This window comes from Pinus tabuliformis, chromosome X (genome assembly GCF_031772625.1).
Source record: "Pinus tabuliformis cultivar Carrire ecotype Pingquan chromosome X, CPIR1, whole genome shotgun sequence".
In the NCBI taxonomy this organism is placed as follows: Eukaryota; Viridiplantae; Streptophyta; class Pinopsida; order Pinales; family Pinaceae; genus Pinus; species Pinus tabuliformis.
In genome coordinates, this window is record NC_142308.1 from 557,844,710 (window position 1) to 557,869,218 (window position 24,509).

A 24,509-nucleotide genomic window follows, 5' to 3' on the forward strand; every position below is an offset into this window, starting at 1 on the left:
GTCAAGATGTCCAAGTGTTCATTTGGCATGGCAGAAGTCGAGTATTTGGGCCACATTGTGGGGCGTGAAGGTGTCAAGGTGGACCCCAAAAAGATCCAGGCAATGCAGGAATGGCCTCAACCTAAGACCTTGAAGAGCTTGAGAGGATTTTTGGGTCTCACAGGCTATTATCGTAAATTTGTCCGCAACTATGGTCGCATAGCTAAGCCCCTCACCCAAATCCTAAAGAAAAATTCATTCTTCTGGAATGAGGAAGCACAACAGGCCTTCATAGCTCTAAAAAATTCCATGTGTTCCACTCCAGTCTTAGCACTACCTGACTTCACCAAATCTTTTGTCATTGAATGTGATGCTTTGGGTACAGGTATTGGGGCGGTCTTAATGCAAGAAGGGAGACCTTTGGCCTTCACAAGCCAACAACTAAGTGGGAGGAATCTGGGCCAATCTACCTACGAGAAGAAAATGATGGCCATCTTACATGCAGTCGAGACCTCGCGACCTTACTTATTGGGGCGACGTTTCCAAATCCGCACAGATCATCACAACCTTAAATATTTTTTGGAGCAATGCCTATCCTCCCCACAACAAAATAAATGGCTCGCCAAAATGCTGGGATATTATTATGAGATCATTTACAAGAAAGGGAAAGACAATAGTGTAGCAGATGCATTATCTCACCAATTTGAGGAGGAAAGTACTCTTCTAGCAATTTCTCTCCCCATTCCAGAATGGATTAAAGAGGCTCGCAGGGAATGGTTTTCACACCCCGGGCTCTCCCAACTCATTTCTCAATTGCAGGTAGATCCAAATTCCACCAAGGGCTACTCGTGGCAGGATGATATTCTTCGCTACAAGGACAGAGTCATAATATCACCAACATCCACCCTCAAAAGTTGCATTTTGGCAGAATTGCACTCATTTCCCATTGCAAGACATTCGGGCTTTCAGAAGATGTATGCTCGCACCAGAAGATCATTTTTTTGGACAGGCATGAAAAAGGACATCCTTAATTTCGTAGCAGAATGTGATGTCTGTCAATGCCACAAAGGGGAAACCGTCAACACACCAGGCACATTACAACCATTGCCCATTCCGGCATCAATTTGGACGGAGGTTTCTATGGATTTCATTACAGGTCTTCCAAAGTCAGGGAACGAGTCAGTCATCATGGTGGTTGTGGACCGACTGTCGAAGTGTGCTCATTTCTGTGCCCTACCCCACCCGTTTACACCAACTTTGGTTGCTCAATCTTTCATGGATCAGATCTTCAAATTGCATGGCATGCCCACTTCTATTGTGTCTAACCGCGACCCGATCTTCACCAGTAATGTTTGGCAGGAACTCTTCAGGATACAAGGCACTCAACTAAAACTCAGTACTTCCTATCATCTGCAAACAGATGGTCAAACCGAAGCCGTCAACAAATGTCTAGAAACCTACCTTAGGTGTTTCACTTCAGAAAAGAAACACCTTTGGGTATAGTGGTTACCTCTGGCTGAATGGTGATATAACACCAACTATCATGCCACCACCAAAATGACTCCCTATGAAGTAGTATATGGTCAACTCCTGCCTTCACCTACTTCGTATCTCAAGGGGTGCTCAAAAGTACAAGCAGTGGATCAACTCCTACAACACCGCGCAACCATGCTCGCCCATCTTCGAGAGAATATTCATCAAGCTCAGAACCGCATGAAGCAACAGGTAGACCAGCATCACTCAGAGTGCCAATTTCAAGAAGGGGATCAGGTCTTTTTATGGCTACAACCATATAAGCAAACATCACTCAAAGACAAGGGGTGTCAGAAACTATCTCCCAAATTCTACGGACCATATCAAGTACTTAAGTGCATTGGAGAAGTGGCTTACAAGTTGGCCTTGCCACCTACTGCAAAAATCCATCCAGTTTTCCATGTCTCATGCCTCAAGAAAGTGATTGGGAACAATTACAGAATTCATACCAGTCTACCTGAATTGGAGGAAGAAGGGTCCATCTGGCTTCAACCCGAACAGGTCCTAGACACACGAGACAAGAAACTGCGCGGCTGCATGATTAAGGAAGTCCTCATCAAATGGAAAGACACCTCTGCGGAAGATGCAACTTGGGAACCAGCCACTATTCTTCAGCAATTTTCGCAGCTTCAGCCTTGAGGACACGGCTAGTCTTAAGGAGAAGGGTATGTTAGGGTCCCACCCTAACCCCATTATTTATGTAATGGGATCACGTCATAGTCAAGAGTCAATAAAGCCCATATTAATAGTTGTAAGTGGTTAATCTACAATTAATGACGGGACCACAGTTAGTTGCAAATGGGCTGTAGTATTAGATAGATGGTATTAATAAAACCCACGGTATTGGTCTGTGGTATTGCATGTATGAGTCATATATAAAGGATAAAGACTCCCTGCGAGGAGCATCGTGTCTTATTTTGTAATCAAGCTCTGCTCTATCAGAGGTTGCCCCCTCGGAGAGGCAAGTGAACATTACTCTCTGAATAATAAAATCATTGTTGTTCTGTGTTCTGGGTATCTTCTCTTCGCATATTTTGTATTTGGGTATCGTTTTGCAGGTTAAGAGCATAACATTTAAACTAAGTTGGACTCATCTGAAGGATGAGCTTATAAACAAGAAAATGTTATCCTCCTCAAGCTTGTCAAAAATAAAGAGGTACTTGCCAGAAATGGTGGGGGAAAAGAGAGAAAAATGAACCTATTTGTTACACTTTGTTTTTTGGAAGCCATTAACCACTCTTGAACACAACACTTTTTGTTCACCTGGGTTGGGAAATCCTTTGCCTAACAGTTAATCAAACCATATTGAAAGTCTTTAGCCGGTTTCTGGGTATTAGCTTCGGTTCAATTGTCACCAAGCCATCTACAGCGTCATTATGTGTTCAAGAGATCAGTTCAAACAAACCCATTCATCTGCAAAATATCTCTCATCCATTTTGACCATCCCTGAGTCATTCCTTGCTAATATATTTCTTCAAAACTTGATCTATGATTTCGTGTTGTGGGCTTGCCTATGACGGATCACTTTCTATCGACATTATCTCATTATCTAGGAAGTTGATCTAGAAATCGTCAGTACCTTGAAATCTGCATGATCTAATGGCATATTTCTCGCCTTCAACGATAGGTTGCATCATTGACCTTTGATCAAAGGATTCTATGACATGTTCGACTTCGACTCATTTATTCACATTTCATGGATTGTACTAAGTACTTTGAGAGCCCTTGACATTACTGGTGGTTTCTCTCACACTTGTTAACAGTTCACATCATTGACTGGTAATCAAGTGGTTTCTACCATGTTCAACTTCGACACATCCATTCACATGGATAGAATCATACTAGTTCGGGAAGTAGAAATCAAGACCCTGGATCTAGTTTCTACCATCCAGGCTGCGAGGAATTTTGTTATTCATTATATAGTGGACTATTCATAAACAGATGGTTGTGCCCATACTGTGTCTACACATGTCTATACTCTTGATGTATTACAAAATCATTCCTGTATCAGAACAGTTTAGTTAGTTTTCTAGTCAGTTTTGATCTGAGTATGGGAATGCCTACCTTAGCGATGATATGTTTACATATATATATATATATATATATATATATATATATATATATATTGCATTGAATGTTTTTACAGGTTCCGACTAGGGTGTCCATAGGATGATCCTTGAAATGATAAATTACTTCACTCTTCATAAATGACAGACTCCATCTTCATCTATTACAGACTTCGCACTTTAGGGGGCAATCTATTGCACTCAAAATTGTCACCTTGACATTCTGCAATCTGTGTGAGTCCATTACCACTCATACTTTCCTCCTTTACAAGTATTGAGCCTCAGTTCCTCATATAAAACCTTGAAAATAAGAGAAAGCCCTCAAAAGTCTCTAAAACTCTGGTTCCGCACTTTCTCTTTGCATTACCTACGGTCCCGCACCTAATGGTCATGTCTCTTGTGCACCTGACCGCTCTGTCTCTGTGTTATGGGTGCAGACCCCTGTAAAAGTATATTCTAAAAACTCACTTTCATTCATTTCGAAAAGCTTCTGGAAGGAATCTTGAGGTGGAAAGTTCGCTCTCTTAAGGTTCATGCATCCCATACCTTAAGGAGCTAACCCCTTGATGTGAGGAGCTTATCCCTTTGAAGGAGGATTCTATCCCTTCATAGGTGGACCTGTAACCTCCTCACCTACACTATAAAATGAAGCATTGGGATGGTTACTTGAGAGGTTAGAAGCTGAATATTTTTGAGGTGAAATGTTGTTGGAACTTAGTCTTCTTAGTTGAGTTTTTATGAGGAGAGATTACATACCTCTATGATCTCATTTGGAAGAGTGAAAGGCTTGTCAAAGTAAAGGAAATTCCTGTTTCGAACCCCAGGGAGAGCTTGTTCAACATCAAGGCTAAAAAGGTTATAAGGTTCTTCTACTTCAAATTTAATACAAATAAGTTTGTTTTTCTCAATAAGCTGTTGGTTCATGGTTTATTTTATGGATTCCTTGATCATCATAATAGACACGAATTATGATATTTTCTATGCAGGTGCTATTTGATGTTTGCTTGTTTGTGATTGCAGGTTCTCAAGGGTAACTCTTTCGAATGATTGAAGGATGGCTACTATGAACAAGCGTTGGATCTAAGGTATGGTATTAACACCTCTATAATATTTGTTTATAAATCGCATGTGTCTAGAGAAAGATAGATTTGTTTGTTTGTTTGTTGCTAGACTATCTTCTGATACTAGGGAGATCGGTCTTGTCCACAAGATCAATTTACCCGGCCAACAGGAAGCGGGTTGGAACAAACACTCTGGAATCCCTGGAACAACTTGAGTTGAGTTACTAGTCCTAGAGCCTAGGTTGGGACAAATTATTTAGATCCCTTGGTGGGTTGATTTACTAGTCCCTTGATTCGGGTTGGAAAAAATTTCCAGAGCCCTGGAAGGATGTGGGTTGAGTTACTAGTTCTTGGAGCCCTGGACAACTTCCACAGAGACTGATCTGGTTGGTGTTAATTATGTCCAATCGTAGAGGTGGAATAAATGGTTGAGGGTTGAGGCAGTTTCCCTATGGAATCCCTATATGGTTTTGTTTTGATTTATTCCATGAGATCCCACATTCATGCTTCGAATATGGCACGAGGATTATTGGATAAAATAAATCTTTGGTTCAGCCTAATCTATGGTCGGGTGGTATGTGGAAGTCCTTGACTTGGTTGGTATTTTCATATATTAATAATACATGTTCTTCTACTATGATTCATGTATACTCAAACCTGTCCGCTGGGGAGGAAATTGTGGGAAAAAGTTACATTCCGCTGTCAGAAGGAAGGAAGAGTGATTGGGGACATCAAAGGGACTCTTCGCACCTGGAGCCAAGAGCCATATCAAAGCAAACTCTTAAATACACTATGGCAACTCATACCAGGACTACTAATGTGGAATATTTGGAAGGAGAGAAATAGAAGGATATTTAAAGATCAATCACAGTCGATAGAGCAGATATGGAGTGGATTGCACCATAACATTAAAGAAACTCTGTCTATTAAAGGCTGGTCTAAAGAGGATTTCCCATCTCTCCCGCAGGAACAAGCCATATGGGACAATTGGCAGATTCAATTAAAGCATCCGGTCTCTTCAAATGATAATTCCTCAAAGCATCTAGATTCTCCACCAAGCTGGACACCACCACCAATCAACGTGTTTCAACTTAACTTCGACGGAGCTTCGAAAGGGAATCCTGGGAAAACGGGATTTGGTGGAAGCATCAGAAACTACCAGGGAACTCCCCTAATAACTTTTGTTGGCTCAATTGGTTGGAATACCAATAATGCGGCGGAACTGGAAGGTCTATGGAGAGGGCTAAATCTGGCGCAGGAACGAGGATTCTTTCCTCTTATAGTGGAAGGGGACTCTCAGATTATTATCAACATGGCCTCAAAGCTTATGCAGGGATCCCCGGTGTATAAGGTAAGTAGCAGTTGGAGAATGGCCACTCGACTAGAGCTTCTCAAACAATGGCTTACTAATCACCAAGCAATTTCCTTTAAACATATTAGAAGGGAAGGGAATAAACTGGCTGACTTTCTTGCCAATTTAGGAGTGGACAGTGGAAGGGAATTCTTTGAAGGCTCAATTTCCAGTATAGCTTCGGAGAATCAACTCTCTACCTTCAAAACCATAGTAACCAGTGATATGCAATCGAAGGAAGGCTCACACCCGGATGCGGGTGCCTTAATGAGCTGTTAATGCTCGAGCACGCGACGCCGGCATCTGGCATTACCGCGGGTTGGTTTGGCGGTTCGTGGCAGGACATTTACTCGCATTTATGATGCATTGGGTTCAAGGCAAGCAGGGAAAGGATTTCAGGATGGTGAGCACAATTCGCGGTTCATTTGTTCTGGCCTCTTCAGACAATTGCAGAGTCGCTCTGGTTTATTCAGGCAGTGACATTCTCTGGTGGTTATGTCCTCAGAACTTCGGCGCAGTGCAGAGCATTTGGAAGCCACCATGGCTTCATAATCGCTCGCATCTAGCCAGCTTCAGGTATTTGGTTTTGCTTCTTTTCGTAGGTATCTGGTATAGTCAGTCAGTTTTCCTCTGGCCCATCTCTGTAAGAGGTCTCGTTTCGGTCTTTGTTGAAGGTGTCTGGGTAGGGTGTTGGGTTCAGTCCGTCAGTGCTGGGCTATTTCTCGTGGTCGTTTATACACTCTGTGCTGGGTTATCCCTTGGGGTCTTCAAATCAGAGGTCTGTTCACTCCAGTTTCTTTTTTCGGTCGTGGTTGAAGGTGTCTAGGTCGGGTGTTGGGTTCAGTCCGTCAGTGCTGGGCTATTTCTCGTGGTCGTTTATACACTCTGTGCTGGGTTATCCCTTGGGGTCTTCAAATCAGAGGTCTGTTCACTCCAGTTTCTTTTAGATTGTGGCGGGTCGTTTCTCTTTCTCCCTCAATCCTTTAGCACTTTCAATTTGTCAATCCTTTCTGCAATGGCCCGGCGTCGTGGTATTTCCCGGCGGGGCAGTAATTCAGGAGCTCGTGGAGGTTTTCGGGGTCGTGGTGGCTCTGGTCCTCGACGTATTTCCCCGTTAGCCTCTGTCTCGCCGGCCTCACCGCCATCAGACCACTCCGGACCGTCCCTAAACAGCTCTTTTCACTCATCCCGCTTCAAATTTAAAAGCAGGCTTAACAAGCCAATTATCTCAGCTATCATTACAGTCATCTTCTCAGAGGAAGAAGATGAGCTCACAGGCTCTGTTGAAACCTCCAAGGAAAGGTCTCTCTCTCAAAATTCTAGTGACTCTCAAGGCAGCATGGCGGATGATGTCCTCAATAATCTCGCTGTGTTGCAGGAAGAAGGTCAGCAAGAAGATTCTCGCCATCAGCAAGACTCTTCTCATGAGGATATCATTGCTTGTGATCCGGTGCAATTCTCTGGCAGCGTTCTGCACCTTGTGACTCCTCCAGGCTGCAACATGATGGAAGTAGAAGATAATGTGATGGTTCATTGGGTCAGCTCTCCCAGCAAGGCAAATGAAAAAGATACAGACTTGCCACCTCAGGCATAACTTCCTCTGCCTCAGCAAGTCATCTCAGGATTGCTAGTTTTTTGGATGTACTTCTCAGTGGGTATGGCTTCTGATATTATCAGTATGGTTTTTTATCATCTTCCAGGTTATGATTTTGGCTTTCTAGCTTTTTGTAATAGTCGCATAGAACTGCATTTTGTAATAGGGCGGCTCACAACAAAGTGTCGATCCTCTCTGGCTCTATTGAGTTTTGGGTTTATGTTTTTCATCTATGTAAACAGAAGGCCAAGTGTTAACTGCAACAGTTTTTTTGACAGAGGGCAGGCTACAGCCCCCTCAGAGGTTTAAACCTCTTTATAAATATTTTTCTTTTTTATTCATAATAGAATAGTCTTTATACAGGTAAAAAAAAAAAAAAAAAAAAATGTATACTTATAGTGATTATATTGGTGATATTATGGTTGAGTTTCCATCTTTCTTATGCTGGTTATTTTCTAATTATATGTTGGTCATATTATGTGTACCATCTATTGCTCTTCTCATGAAATATTTTGTTATTTATTGGTTAATGAATATATGGACTAATAAGTGTTGTTGCAGCTATGTGGAAAGGGCATATAGCCTTTTTGATGATTCTAAGGTGAATCTCAAACTATATGATCATATATGCATTCATGACCTCTAGCTTACATGTTTGCCATGTGTTTGACAAAATGTATGTTATGGACTAGGCATGTCCCAGTTCAGTTCTTGTTAAGGTTTTGTATGAAACGTTTTGTCATTATGTCATTTATCATTATAAGAAGTTATACGCAGTTATGAGGAATGGTCTGGAGGCTTCCTTGGAAAGGAGGCTCAGATCTCGAGACCACGCCCTCTGAAATGGAGATTTTTGGTCATAACTGCATGGAGGCAATGTTTTGCACACAGTTTGAGGCCTATAACCACATCGAAATCTTGTCATGCATGTGGTTGTGCACTTATGGTAGTGAAGTAAATCCCCAACTTAGGGTTTGGTCATCTGTAGTGGTCCTTTGGCCCTTGGGTGTCTTGTAGCCTCGAGGGATGTTTTCAGTTGTCAGTTTGTTGGCCCCACTTCCATAATTGGAGCTTGGAGGTTGGGTTATGTCATATTAACTCTTCGTCTCATGTTTACCCTAGAAGGTCGTTGAAATTGGGCAAATGTGGGAGGGGGTGTGTTACAATAAACATCAAGTCACGAGAAATCATGAATAGTCTAAAATAGCACACAATAAAACATGAAGTACCTATTTGATGGAGGACATGACATGGCATACATTCTTATGCCTTTCCATATCAGTTGTATCTCATTATACAAGGCACAAGATAAACACCCATTTTTTTACTTGATGTTATCCTAAAACGATGAGAGTTAGCATAAGGTGCTCCTTTCTAATACTCATCCATAGGGGAATATTGTATACTATCGATATGACTGGCCAAACATTATAATTTGACCTTAGGAAAGAGAATGGACATGGTCCATCAATTGCAAGACCAAACCTAATACTACGAGGTTGACATTTGAATTTCCTTGGGCATTTTTCCTCTATGTGTTTCATTGCTTTGGAGTCAGCCAGAATTCACATGAATCCATCTTTACTCATGCTCTTTGCAGTCTAGTCCATCAATTGTGCGAGTGACTTGCAATGAAACATTCGTTGAAGTCTAGGTATAATTTGGATGTGGCGTAAAAATTTCTTTTGAACTATGGTACCTTGTACATCTGTGCGATATCTCCTCTTTGCATACACGGAATTCTACCTTGTCTTGATATTCATCTTTGTATAAAATGAAATCATTTTTACATGAATGTATTTGTTATATTCAATCCCCATCTCAACCAACAACTGATGTGCTTCTCTACAAGTTGATGGCCACACATTCTCTTGATGGAATATTTTAGTTTTTAGTGCCCTGTAAGATTGCCCGAGATTAAATCAATTAAATGTTTGACTTATATATACAATATATGGTTTTTAAATCCCCTTAAAGAAGTGTAAACAAAGTTTATGACGGTTTACAAATTACATACACTAATTGACAATACAAAATAAGAAATAGATTTCAAATCACTAAAGTAGGGTAGTTAATCCTTTGTCTGACCAACCAAATAGTGACTTGATTTCTAATTATATTAATGTGCATTCATGTTTTGAGGTTCTAATTGCACCTGATCTAAACATGGGTGTCTTAGCTACTTGCTTGATTGAGTCTTTTAGGTTGTTATAATCAAGATTACGTTGGTGGTAATTACCCATGCTATCATCGTTACTGTCAACCATATGATCATTATCGTCATCATTGTTTCCATCCCCAAAGAAACTTGTAATAATTTCATTCAATGCTTCTTCATGCATTGCATTTTCACTATCATCACCATCATTAAGGCTAGGTGGCATGTCATCAATGTATGCTTATCTCATAGGCTCTTCAAGTTTCTCCGTTGGTAGTGTTCTCTCCAATCTTGAGTCTTCTTGCCTTGGTATGGTTTAAAGGATGGTTTGGATCATCCTGTCCAAATCTTAATAACCCATTTTGACCTTGGGTATTAGTAGGTGTATCATCAATATCTTCTAGTATTTAATGTTAGACAACAATTGGATAAATCACGAATGTATCAATTTCAAAGAAATATAATGAAATATGTGTTAACAAATAAAAATATAAAATACAATTTATATGTATTAACATCATTTTATAAAAAACCTTTTTTATACAATAATTTAAGATAAAACACAATTTTGACAACATAGTTTATAAAATGTTAGTCGACACTCATTGATTGGTATTTGGTTTTCTGCCCTTAAGGACATCCTTATGGAGACCTTGTTCTTCCCTTTTCTTTCACGCAAGATTGCATTCTAATAAGGGGTAATTGATCAATAACTCACCCCTAATGGTAAGGTCCATAATAACCTCGACCAATATCAATCTATAAACCTCACTTTCCATATCTCCATCTTTATCATTTATAACCTCAACAAATTGAAAAATTGAACTTACAATAGGGTCCCTTCCCTTAATACTATTTATAACTTTTGCAACATTTTTGTGAGTCTATGCATGCCCATCTATAAGATAACCTCTATTTATTTATTTTCAACTTTCTACTTGGAGACAATGTGTATACATATTCAAATTTAGACTATATGCTGACATGCTATGGCTATATTCTACTAGCATTCTTCATTCACCACTGTAATATGACATACCATAATATGGCATTTATCTCCTAATGGTTTTTTGTGAATTGTCTCGATGTTTAGATCCCACATGGAAAATTTTGACAATAAAGAGGCCTATTCGCTTCATGAATATTTTAGGGTTGTATCATGTAGATGTATCCCCAATATTGAAACACCTCATACACTCTAAGTAGTTTTTGATTATTGAGCCAAGCGAAATATAGTCTACGATCAAATGTCTCTTTGTAAATTGATCTAAATCTCAAGGGTAATTCATCATCTCCATAAAATTCATTGTCATAGTGTATGTAGTCCACCTTCCCCTTGTATTTAATCAAATTATGCATCTTTAAACTATTTCATGTTCTGTTACTTTTTTTCATCAATTCCTCATCTTCCGAGCTGGCATATGTGCACATATTGTTGTTAGATGTATCATTAGATAAATGATCATCGAACTCTAGGCTGGAATTTAGTACTCCAAGAAAATTTAAACCAATAACTTTATCGTGTAAGTAATCATTAAGAAAAAAGTAATTATTTAAATAATATAAAACAATGTTTAAAACAAGAATGCATATTATTTGGTTTGATTATCGAAGTGTTGGATAGTGAGAGCTCCCGATGATGAACCCTACAGCCGCCAACGCCTCTGCGCCCTTGGCCACCGCTCGGCCTCGGCTCTCTACTGTCAAAGGGGAAGATCGATTCCAGACCAGGACGCCGGAGCACTCCTCAACGCTGGAGAAGCAAGCATTACACAGATATTTGGAGCAGAAACCGAACCCTAAATGTGAGGTTGTCGCCGCCGTAGCCTCCTTATCCTCGGCCGCCGCTTGGCCTCTGCGCGGACGTGCTGATGAAATGGAGGCTCGAATCAGGGTCTATTGGAGGCACGAACCAGAGCTGAAGCTCCAAGGGGAGGTTGAGCCGAAGGAAGAGGCGAACATCCATGCATTGAACACAGGCGCGCACAGCCATGGCAGCTCTGGCCCCTCCACTGATCAGCGGCCTCTCCACAGATCTGGTGCCCTCCCCTCTGCAGCGGATCTGAGATGGAGCAACAGGCATCTTCGGCAGAAGATCTCTTCTCCCCCGCGGCCTCCTTCGCGTCAAGAGATGGGAGGCTCCAAAGATTCTGGCTCCATGTTGTTCCAGAAATCTTTTGAAATTTCCTCTGCCCCCTTTCAGGTTCAAATAGCACAGATCTTGGGCAAAACCATTCTGCAATGGGTAAACCCTACAGATCTTGTGCAGAACCTCAAAGCAAATCTGGAGCACAGACTTGGGATCCCCTCAGCCCTACAGAGACTTATTTTCCAAGGTAAACAGCTCGAAGATCCTCTTCCTCTCTCTTTTTACAGCATAAAAAACAATAGTTCTTTAGTGTTTTCCTTTCGCTTGAGAGGTGGAGCTGCAGGGCAGTCCTCTTCTGCTCCTCCACACTCCTACAAAGATGCAGTCCGCTCTGAGATACCTGCAACCCCGGAACCTCCCAAACCCAAGCCTTTTCTGGTTGACAAATTAGAGGAGGTTCCCTCTGTTGAGATCTCCTACCCTGACCTTGCAGACGACACCCAAAAATTTGCTGAAAGGGTCATCATCTGCATATTCAATGGGCTCTGGCCACGCTCAAAGGATCTTTATGACTGGATCAATGACAAATGGACTGACCGTTGCAAGGTTTATTTATGTGCAAAGGGATATTTTATAGTGCTGTTCGACAACCTCGAGCACTACGAAAACGCATTAGAAGAAGGCCCTTGGTTCATGGGTTCAGCAGGCCTCTTCTTAACTCCATGGTTCCCAAACTTTGATCCAGCTTCTGCAGTCATCACTAAAGCCCCAGTATGGATCAGACTTCCAAATCTCCCAATACACCTGTGGCGCACAGAAGTATACAGGCAAATAGGCAACACCTTGGGTTGCTTTTTAATGGGAGATTACAAGAGGGAACAGCAAGGTCTCTATACATATGCTAGAGTATGTGTGGAGCTAGATTTAAGCAAGGGATTGCCAGAGCATATCAATATCAAGATCAATGACTCTGTTTGGACCCAGTTTCTAGATTACGAAAACACTGCCTTCCGATGCCGCCATTATCACCTAACAGGGCACCTGCAAAACTCCTGCCCATCGCTGACAGCAAGAACGAAAAAGGACATCTTCGCAAAATCCAAACCCAAGCGTTGGGCTCCCTGTCCACCGCCGCCAGCTGGGAGCTCTAGCTCCCCAAGTATGGAGGATGAGGAAAGCGATTCAGAACCGGACCAGGCGCCTCAGCCGATGGTTCCACCCACAGACACTAAGGGGCACACCCATGTCATAGCAATCTCCCAGAAACGCGCCCATGAGACTTCCTCTTCTGAATCAGAAAAGGAGTTCCCGAAGATAGAGAATTCCAGTCTTCAAGTTGTTCTAGCTCATTCTCCCCAGGAGGGCTGGACAAAAGTCAACAAAAAGAAAGGGAAAAAACATTGTGTTGTAGTTTCTGACCCTCTGGGTTAAAAGTCTGTTAGTCAGTCCTTGCTCTCAAACTATTTGATGTAGCTCTGTGATTGAATCTTTCCTCCGGGACCGAGGTTGATTGATCCATCATTTCCGGTCTGCCGGTCTCTTGCTTCTCCTGATTGTACTATATTTTACTTAATAGATTTAGTCTTTATCGAGAAAAAAAAAAGAATGCATATTATTTAAATCAAATTGGAAAATTCCTAACCTCAATTCCTATTGGATTCAAATCGATTGTAGGAAGCATACTACCCATTAGAAGCTCATCATTTATGTAATGTCTTTGTACAATCACTCATTTTAATTATTTCTTTCCACGACATATAGGACATCCACAAATAATAATTTTCTCAAAGTATTCATCCCATTTACTATAATATTGACCAACCTCTTGTTCAATGAAATCATTTGTTGTGTCTTCAAGATCCATTGTCATATCCTCTTCCATCCATTGTATACTACGTGTTTTAAAAGTTTTAGGTCCATGTCCACATACATATATTTTTATTTTTCTTGTTGAAGGCTTAGGCTCTACATTTACTCTAATCTCCATCTAAAATAGTCAATATCGTGCATTAATTTATGTCAAGATTGGATAATACACTATAAATTTGAATAATATCATGAAAACAATTGTACGTTTCACAAAACACCATTATATCAACATTTCCTAAGTTAAGCAAAAATTTGAGTACCTATTCTCCCATGTCATCCATTGTGTCCTCATTTGGTATGGCATGATTTGTTGCCATGGCCTCATCTTGTTCTTGTAATACGCAACATAGTCAATAATATTCAGTACACCAATTATATCATTTCAATGAATATACTATCCAACACAAAACTTTGCTTTAGTCATATATTTCACATTTTGATATCATGTTAATTTGGGGTTGAAAAAATAATTTTAGGACCTTGGGTATATACATAAAGCCAAAATTTTGAAAACAAAAGTATACAACATCCCTATCCCACATGTCCATCCTAATTTTCAATCATTTCCCTTGATCAAAGAATCACATTAAATCACCATTCTTATCCATTTTCAACCAATAAGTTTGACATGAAAGGCCTCATGGAAAAAAAAATGACTTTCTCTCCTCTAACCATGCCTGCCAATGCAGTAATTCATTGTACTTGTCAATGTTAAATTCAGAAAAAATATGCACTCCTGGGCCAAACTAATTATACTCTTGGTAATGAAATTTGAAATGGGACATAATTGAACAACACCTATACTATATAAGCTTGCATCATGTCTGACAAATATCTTACATAACTATGTTTCCCACTTATACACAACTTTCACACAAGGAAAGTTGAAGAAAAACTTAGAATGTTGTATGAAATCTAAAGTATAAATGTTTAAGCTCAAAGTAAAGATATAACTGTGAAAAAGTGTGTAAAATAATAAAATAAACAATCTACAATTTGAATCAATTAGATTGGCCAATAAATGAAGCTCAAGAGTGAGATTTAGTGAATCAAGGCAATTTTGGCCTGTTTCACAAAAATGCACACCAAGACCAAATTGCTAGGCCAAATTGAATATTTCAACTTGCAGAGTATTTTTTTACTCATAAGTAACATTAATACAATTCAATATTTTTATTTTTTCACATATATATTTATGTTGTTCAAGAATACTCCAAATTCCATAGATTTCATAGGGTAAAAGGCATGGTTTTTGTGCCTCAAATAAATACACAACAAAACCTGTAATTAATAGTAGTGATATAATAATAATTCCATCCCATGTGTATGCAAAATTGTACATCAATCGTGTGGCGTGATAACGCCCTAATGGGCCTCAGTCTTCTGGCATAAAAACGCCCTTATGGGCCTCAACATTGTGGTGTGAGAACACCCTAATGGACCTCAGACTTATGGTGTAACAATGCCCTAATGGGCCTCAGTTCTTGGGTATGACAATGGCATATTTTTGGTTTCTTACCTGTGATAAGAGAAACTATTATTATAGAGATATGAAGGAGATATTTTTATTCTTATGACAAAGATATCATGACAGACCTATGACAAAGATATCATGATAGACCTATGAGTATTTTGTCGCATTGTTTTTGCTAATGTTTTTTACACATAATTTCTTATGATGATATAGGGTGAATGAAATGTGAAAATTTTCAAGATTTTTTAAATTGCAATTATCTACAGTAGAGACTTCTATCCCTAAGAAAATTAGCATTGTTACTACTCTACTAGTTAGTAAAGATATAACAATGTAAAAGTGTTTATAATAATAAAATAGATAATCTACAATTTTTTTTTTCCACGAAAAAAACGAACTTTTTATAAGAAGTAAAAAGTTACAGTCCGTAATGAGTTAACATTCTGAAGAAAACATTCAAACTGCCTGCTTCGAAGCAAGCCCCTCTGAAAGTGATACCACGCGCCCCTTCTGAGCGATTCCAGCAAAGACTATAACTGGCTAAAACAGCCACAGAACAGGAACATAAATGCTCCAAAAACAGAACCATAGTGCCGCCTGGGCCTCCTCTCTTGAGGAAAACAGCCCAGGCACAAAAACTAAAACATGTTTTTCAAGATAACAGTCTGCTCTCTACATCAGAGCTTACCAGAAAAAAGAGTTTTGAAATATCAACAAAAATGACAGCCACCACCATATACTGAAGGAAAGAAACAGAAGAAAAACGAAATAGTGCAAATATAGATACGGCCCAAAAAGAAATTTTATGAGTCTGGGGGGAAATCCGACACACGGATCTGATCATGGTCCTGCTCAGTTATTCTCCAAGTGCCCACAGCTTGCTGCAGGCCTTCTTTAGATAGTCGATCCGCTTCCTCATTGAATTCCCTGTAAATGTGATCAATAGTAAAGGAATTAAACTGCTGTTTTAAAAGTTGTATCTCTTCAAGTAACAGCATCAACATATAGTGCTGGCACCTATGTTTTCCCAAGACCCAGTTTACAACATTTTTTGAATCCCCGAAAATCTGAATAGTGCGGATGTGTTTGTGAACAAGCCAATAGAGGAGCAGCTTTAGAGCTGTGAGTTCAGCAAAGTTATTTGTCCCCCTTCCTATGCCCACTGATGCTTTTAGGGAATGTGTACCGCTAAGATGAATGGATAGGCCGGCTCCTGTGGTATCATTTTGAGCTGCCCCGTCAAAAAATGCCCAAGGAATTCCTTCTCTGATTAAAGGTTCCTTTCGCTGGACCGCGTTTGTTGATTCCTCCTTTACCGGAATGCTCTCAAGAATGGCACTGCTTTGAATGGCAATAGCTGTCCCCGGGATTATCTGATCTCGAAAGATACTACGGTTCCTTGCTATCCATATCCCCCAACAGATGATGGGAGGAAGATTCCTCAAATTTCTTTCTTGAAAATGATTCCACCAATATTCCCAGGCTGTGGCCAAACAGTCTCCTTCCCATTTTATTTTAACATTTATTAGTTTTTCTGCTTCAGCCCAAACCTGTTTTGTATAAGGACAAGATAGAAACAGATGAGAGACCGATTCTGAGTCCGAAAAACACAAGGGACATCTACCAGGACCATGTTTAAACCGCGCTTGCAGAATTTCCCACGTTGGGATCCTATGTTTTAAGGCACACCAGAAAAATATTCTAGCTTTTTTAGGACATTTTAGCTTAAACAGAGGTTTTGACCACCAGACAGGAGGGTTCCAGCCTTTATGTTTCATTAATAGACTGTAGCCAGCCTTTGGCGAATAATGTCCAGCCTCCGCATGCGCCCACACCAGAGAATCTGGGCTATCCGAAATTCTCACATTTGATCTTTTGAGCTCCTGTATGAATGACTGCCATTCAATTCTCCAAGCTGGATCAATTCCCAAGTTTACCTCAGATCTCCAAACCTGTCCCCAAATGGAGTACTGGTCCACATTTGCAATTTGCCTAAGGTTCCTAATCCCAAGATCATCCAGGTGATTGAGCAATTCAGGAGAAAGAGCATAGGCCTCACTACACCCCACCCATGGGTCCCTGCCAATCTGCACATTCTCTCCATTTCCAACCCGCCACGCCAGCCCTTGTTCAATAACCCTAAAAGCCTCAGCGGTGGCTTTCCAAATGACTGAGCAGTTTCTTCCTTTTTTGTTTGGCATTCTGATCCAATCTTCAAGCGGCATGGGATCAATATATTTCCTTTTTACAACCTTCGTCCAGAGATTTTCCATAGCAATTATTCTCCATCCCGATTTTGCTGCTAGGGCAGTGCTGAAATCAATGGGGCTTTTCAAACCCCATCCACCCCATTCCTTTGGCCTAGCAATTTTATCCCACGCAACCCAAGGAAGAACGGAATCCTCCTTCGACCCTGACCACAAAAACCTACTGCAAATCTGTTTTATTTTGTGAAGAGTCCCTTTCGGAATCCATGTCAATGCTGCCCAGAAAACTGGAATAGCCTGAAGGACTGAGTTTACCAGTGTAAGCCTTCCTGCCCTAGAAAGCCACTTGAAGCTCCAATGAGCAATTCTTTGTTCAATCTTTGCTATTAGCCAATTCCAGTCTTGCTTTCTATAAGCAGATGGTTTTAGCCAAAAACCCAAATATTTGAAAGGCTGCTCCATGTTGCATGTTCCGAAAGGCAGATGGGCAGCAATCATATTCTCCTCGTGTCTGTTGAAACCTTCAAAGATTAGCTGAGACTTCCTCTCGTTTATTTGCAGCCCTGTAGCCTTCAAGAACTGGTCAAGAATACGCTTAATCTCTAGAATTTCATTTAGATTTCCATTTGTAAAAAGGAGAATATCATCAACAAAAAGTAGATGAGTAATGTACAGATTAACAGCAACTTCCAAACCTTTTATCAAACCTGCACTTTTTGCCTTTGCTAACAACCTACTCAAACCTTCTGCAGCGAGGAGAAAAAGGAGAGGGGAAAGAGGACAGCCTTGGCGCAGCCCTCTTTGGCTTCTAAAGAAATTGGAGGCGGCTCCATTTATCAGAACAACAAAATTTACATTTGAGACACATCCCATAATCCAGTTTATAAAGCCCCCCTAGAACCCCAAGTGAGTGAGGAGTAACTTTAAATACGACCAGCTGACCCTGTCATAAGCTTTTGAAAGATCTATCTTGAGCACTGCCCCCTTCTTGTTTGCTTGCCGAATACTGTGAATAGTTTCTTGTGCTACCCCTATAGCTTCATGAATTTGCCTCCCATCCAAGAAACCGAATTGCTCCTTAGAAATACAGCAAGATAATAGGGGTTTCAACCGAACAGCAATGATCTTTGATATAATCTTGTAAATGGTATTGCATAGGGAGATAGGCCTAAAATCTTCGAAGGAGACAGGATCTTCTTTTTTTGGAATAAGTGCAATGAAAGTTGCATTGAAAGGCCCATAGATTTCTCCTTTTACACGAGATTCCTCCACCACCTCTGTGAGTTCAGCCCCTATAGATTCAAAGAAATGAGAGAATAGTTCTATAGTCCATCCGTCGGGCCCTGGGCTTTTGTCTTTTGGCATCGATTTTATTACACTTTCAACTTCTTCCTTTGTCACCTCTCTAAAAAGATCTTCCGCATCTTCCTCCTCTACAAACCGAGGGAAGGCCTGGGCAGTACTGATTATTTCCGGCAGAGATATCCCCCCAGGGTCAGAGAAAAGAGAACGAAAGTGGGTTTTCCCCATAGATGACAGATCTTCAAAAGATGTAGCCTCCCTTCCTTCAGCATCCCTCAACTTCCATATGGTGTTTGCATTCCTCCTCCCTTTTGCATAATTATGAAAAAACTTTGTGTTTTCATCCCCTGCTTTCAGCCAGATAGCCCTGCTTTTTAATCTCCACTCCTCTTCCCTATCCATAAGGATCTTTGCCTTCCTCTTTTCCAGTGCCATGATTCTTTCTTTCGACTCCTGAGTAGAGTAAGCATCCATCTCTGGGTCTTCAAGAGCCCCCAGGTCCTTATCAATGCCTACTAATTCTTCATCTTGCTTTTTCCTTCGAACCGATGCCCATTCAATAGTGGCTTTTTTAAGTCTCTTAAGGTTTTCCAAAAACCAACCTGCTTTATTCACGGAAGCCTCCTGGTCCGCATGTCTCCAGGTTTCATTGAAAAGCTTAATAAAAGATTCCTCCTGAAGCCAGGATGCATTGAATTTGAAAGGCGCTGCCGGTTTAGAAGGAGGTTTTGAGAAATCCAGAAAGATAGGGAAATGGTCTGAGTTTCCCCCATCACCCACCCATTGTCGGAACAGAGGTATAGAGGCCGCCAGCCTTTCGTTTATAAGGAATCTATCCAATCTTTTTGCAATCCTGTCATCCCCGGTTCTTCTGTTCCTCCAGGTGGGTTTTGCTTTTATGATATTGACGTCAATCAAGTGGTTTGTGAGAAGGGCATTTGAAAAGAAGTCTGTCAGAGGATCCTCCCTTGCCATAGGCCCCCAGGCTTCAACACTTCCCAATGAAAAATTTAGGTCTCCCCCAAGGATAAGATTTTTATCTTTAAGCAGGTTTTTTGAGAGGAGATCATTCCAAAAAGGAACCCGCCCCTGACAAGGGCCATAAACATTTACGAGCAAAAGCGGGATGTCAAAATCAGGGGAAACCACCTCCAGCCCTAAAACATTTGTTAACCCCCAAGAATTTATCACCTTCAGCCTTCCTTTTTTGAACCCTATGGCTATCCCCCCAGAGTGACCAAAGGCATCAGCAGCCGAGAAGACCCAACCGGGTAATAAGGAACTCAACGAAATTTCCACCTCCAATCCTTTCCCCAAGGTTTCTTGAAGAAAGACAATATCCGGATTGTGACGAGAAATGAGGTCTTTCAAAGCTAGTTTTTTAGGTTTACTAGCTAAACCTCTGCAATTCCAAGAGAGGCAAATCATTTGATAACCGCCTCAGGGGGTTTTGCTGCTCTAAGCGCCCCGGGGATTGTCATCTGTTTCCCATCAGCTACATCGTAAACTGCTTTTGCTTGAGTTTTGGAAAGAAAGGATTTTCTGCCTCTGCCCTTCTTAGGACAAGATTTTGGGGTTTCAGCCCCCAAACCACCAACAGGGTCTATAATCTCCTTTGAGCCCTCCATTTTTTTCCTATGAGATCTTAGGTTATACTGGCAACCTACAGAAGGGGGACCCGTTCCCAAAACCAGGGGAGGAAAATCCGCACCGTTCAGATTTAAGGTGGGTAATTCATCCGTGAGTTTTTCAATATTTTCCATTACAGACTTACAATTGTTTTGTTTAGAAACCCCCCCTTCAACAGATTCAGAAAAAATAACAGAGGAATGATGAGAGTTCATACCCGCTTGATCTTCAGTAATGGTCATTTCCGGAACAGGAGGAGTAGGGTCCTGAATCGGGATCTCAGGCTCACGCCTTGCTTCTCCATCGTCCCTGAGCTTCCCCTCCATTGACTGCTGCATCGGTTCCTCCTCAGCAAGCCCCTGAGGAGTAATCTCCTCCCGAGTTCTCGCAATCTGCGGTCCCGGCCCGAACCACTCCTCTTCATCCCTATGGGTTCTCCTCCTTCTCCTCCCCACTGGACAGTCTCTCGCCAGGTGCCCATAATCATGGCAAATGTGGCACCGGAACGGAAGGAATTCGTAATCCAAAGGCTGTTCTACCACGAATTCTCTGTACCGCAACGTGATGGATTTTGCCAAACCTTCCTTGGGATTTAATCTTACCAGAATCCTAGCCACTGCCTTCTCGTATGTTTCCAAATACGACCTGTCTGCATCCAGGTATGTGCCCAACACGTTGCCAATTGTTTTAAAGACAGAGTCCGCCCATAGGAAGGGAGGTAAGCTAGGAGCCCTAACCCACACAGGGAACTCGTCCACTTTCTCTTTTGCCGCATCGAACAAAGGCGTCCATCTTTTGAAAAACACAGGTCTGTTCTCAAAATGCCAATTTTGTCCCTCTACCCATTCCATCGCCTCCCTACTGCTGAAGCTGACCATGAACCATCCCTTTACTAATGCATTTAGCTTAAACGAGGCTGCCGGGGCTCCGGACCACAAGCTCGATGCCCACTGCCTAAGGGCTTTACCTGAAACAGGGCGCCCTCTAATCCTGCCCACTAGAGTGACCCCCGCCACTTCCAGAATGTCATCCACCTGCATGTCCATATCCAGTACAATTTCCTTAAAGCACTTTGTTTTCAGCGGTTTGGATTTCTTCCTTTTTTCCCCCGCCCTTCTCCCCTCCTGATCTACATTCTTTGCGCCGAGGTCTGGGAACTGGAAACCCTCCTCTCTAAGTGTCCCAGACTCTGTCCCATCAGCCTGAAACTCCCCCTCCTTCAACGATGGTTCAATCAAGCCCTCAACTGGGCTGCCTACCCCCTCTTCGACCGAGGGTTTTTTCCCTTTTTCTTCTCCTACTCCCAGGGGCGACGAGTTCACACCCTGATTTGCATGCCCGCTTACTTCAGACGGCACTCCTCTCCAACCGCTGGGCTCCTGCTGAGGGTTCTTTTGAAAGAGTCCCCTGGCTTCAATCGACGATTGAAAGCCTCTCCCAACCTCCTTCTCAGAGGGTTTTAGACCTCCTACCGATCTCCAAACCCCTTTGTTTTGAACCGAGTTGATGATATCTTCTAAGCCCCCGGACGGACAAAAAATCTTAGATGGGGATAGAACCTTACCAGTCGGCGCATCTGAGATACTTCCTTTCCACGAGCTCTGATCTGAAACTGGGGTTTCCTTCGCATAACTCCTGCCACCGATTCCTATTTTTCCAGACAGATCCCAACTCTCATCCAGCAAACCTCTAGCAATGTCTGAAAACCTCGATCCCGACGCCAAGGTCGAACCCGCTCCACTCCCTTCCAGCTTCCCGAGCAGCTCTCCAATGTTCTGCGGGGTGATATCCTTCCCCCAAACCGTAAGTAAGTCTTCTGGCGATGGGTCAAGCTCCACCGACTCGTTTTCAAGAACCATGGTAAAAACCTAAGATATGCCCGTAATAGTAAAAAACCCTTCCAACCGACGCCCGAGAAAACAGCTGAAAAACCGCCTGCAGTCCGAGGGAATGAATACAATGCAGCTACATGCCAAAGAAACCATACATCTCCAGGGTTAAGTCACGGGTTGATAATGGGAAACCGCTTACTCAGCCCTTCTCCGGAAAAAAGACCGTCTGCCTGAAGGGAAAAGTCATTTACCGAAAACGAGAAAACACTTTACCCGCTACATTCCTCGACATCTTCTGCAGCCGCCAGCTCTACACCACCTGTACCTGCGTGTCAGCTTGCTGGGACCTGCGCTACCTAGGCCTAGGGCCTAGAGGACCAGGATCGAACCCTGCCCGCGCCTCCTCCATCGCTCTTCATAATCTACAATTTGTATCAATCAAATTGGCCAATAAATGAAGATTGGGTGTGATTTTAGTAAAACAAGACAACTTTGTCCTGCTTCACAAAAATGGACGCCCAATGTCCATTTGAAGGAAAAATTGAATGATTAAACTTGGCGAGTATTTTGTTACTCATAGGTAACATTAATAAAATTAAATATTTTTTAATTTTTCACATATACACTTCTTTTATTTAACAATACTCCAAATTGCATGGATTTCATAGGGTAAAAGGTAGGGTTCATGCATCTCAAGATTTCTATCAAGATTGGATAATACACTATGAATTTTAATAATATCGTGAAAAGAGACGGACGTATCACAAAATTCCATTATATAAATTTTTCCTAAGTCATAATTTGAGTACCTGATGTCCTACGACATCCATTTTGTCCTCATTTGCTATGACATGATCTGTTGCCATGGCTTCATCTAGCTCTTGTAATACATGACATAGTCAATAATGTTTAGTACAACAATTATATCAATTCGATGAGTATCCTATCCAAAACAAAACTTCTCTTTAGTCATATATTTCACATATTTATATCATGTTAATTTGCAGTTGAAAAAAAAAATTAGGACCTTAGGTATATACACCGAGCCAAATTTCGAAAAGAAGAGTATCCAACATCCCTATTCCACAAGGCCATCCTAATTTCAAAAATTTCCCTTGATCAAAGAATCACATTTAATCACCATTCCTATCCATTTTCAATCAATGAGTTTGACCTGAAAGGCCTTATGGTAAAAAAATGACTTTCTCTCCTCTATCCATGTCTGCCAATGTACCAATTCATCGTATCTGCGAATGTTAAATTCAGAACAAATATGCAGTCCAACATCCCTATTCCATAAGGCCATCCTAATTTTCAAAAATTTCCCTTGATCAAAGAATCACATTTAATCACCATTCCTATCCATTTTCAATCAATGAGTTTGACGTGAAAGGCCTTATGGTAAAAAAATGACTTTCTCTCCTCTATCCATGTCTGCCAATGTACCAATTCATCGTATCTGCGAATGTTAAATTCAGAACAAATATGCAATCTTGGGCCAAACCAATTACACTCTTGGTAATAAAATTTTAAATGGGACATAATTGGACAATACCTAACCTTAATATATAACCTTTCGTCATGTCTCACAAATATCTTACATAATTATGTTTCCCACTTATACACAACTTTCACACAAGGCAAGTTGAAGAAAAACTTAGAATGTTGTATTAAATATAAAGTATAAATATTTAAGCTCAAAGTAAATATATAACAATGAAAAAGTGTGTAAAATAATAAAATAAACAATCTAAAATTTGAATCAATCAGATTGGCCAATAAATGAAGCCTGAGAGTGGGATTTAGTGAATCAAGGCAATTTTGTCCTATTTCACAAAAATGCATGCCAAGACCTAATTTCAAGGCCAAATTGAATACTTAACTTGGAGAGAATTTTTAACTCATATGTAACATTAGTACAATTCAATATTTTTAATTTTTCACATATATATTTATTTTATTCAAGAATACTCCAAACTGCATAGATTTCATAGGGTAAAAGGCAGGGTTTTTGTGCCTCAAATAAATGGACACCAAAACCTGTAATTAATAGTAGTGATATAATGATAATTCCATCCTATGGGTATGAATAATTGTACCACAATATTGTGTGTGACAATGCCCTAATAGGCCTAAGTCTCGTGTCATAAAAATTCCCTTATGTGCCTCAAAATTATGGTGTAAAAACACCCTGATGGACCTCAGACTTATGGTGTAACAATGCCCTAATGGGCCTCGGTTCTTGGGTATGACAATGGCATATTTTGGAGTTCTTATTTGTGATATGAGAAAAGATTATGATAGATATATGAAGGAGATACGTTGATTCTTATGACAGATATATCATGACAGACTTATGACAGAG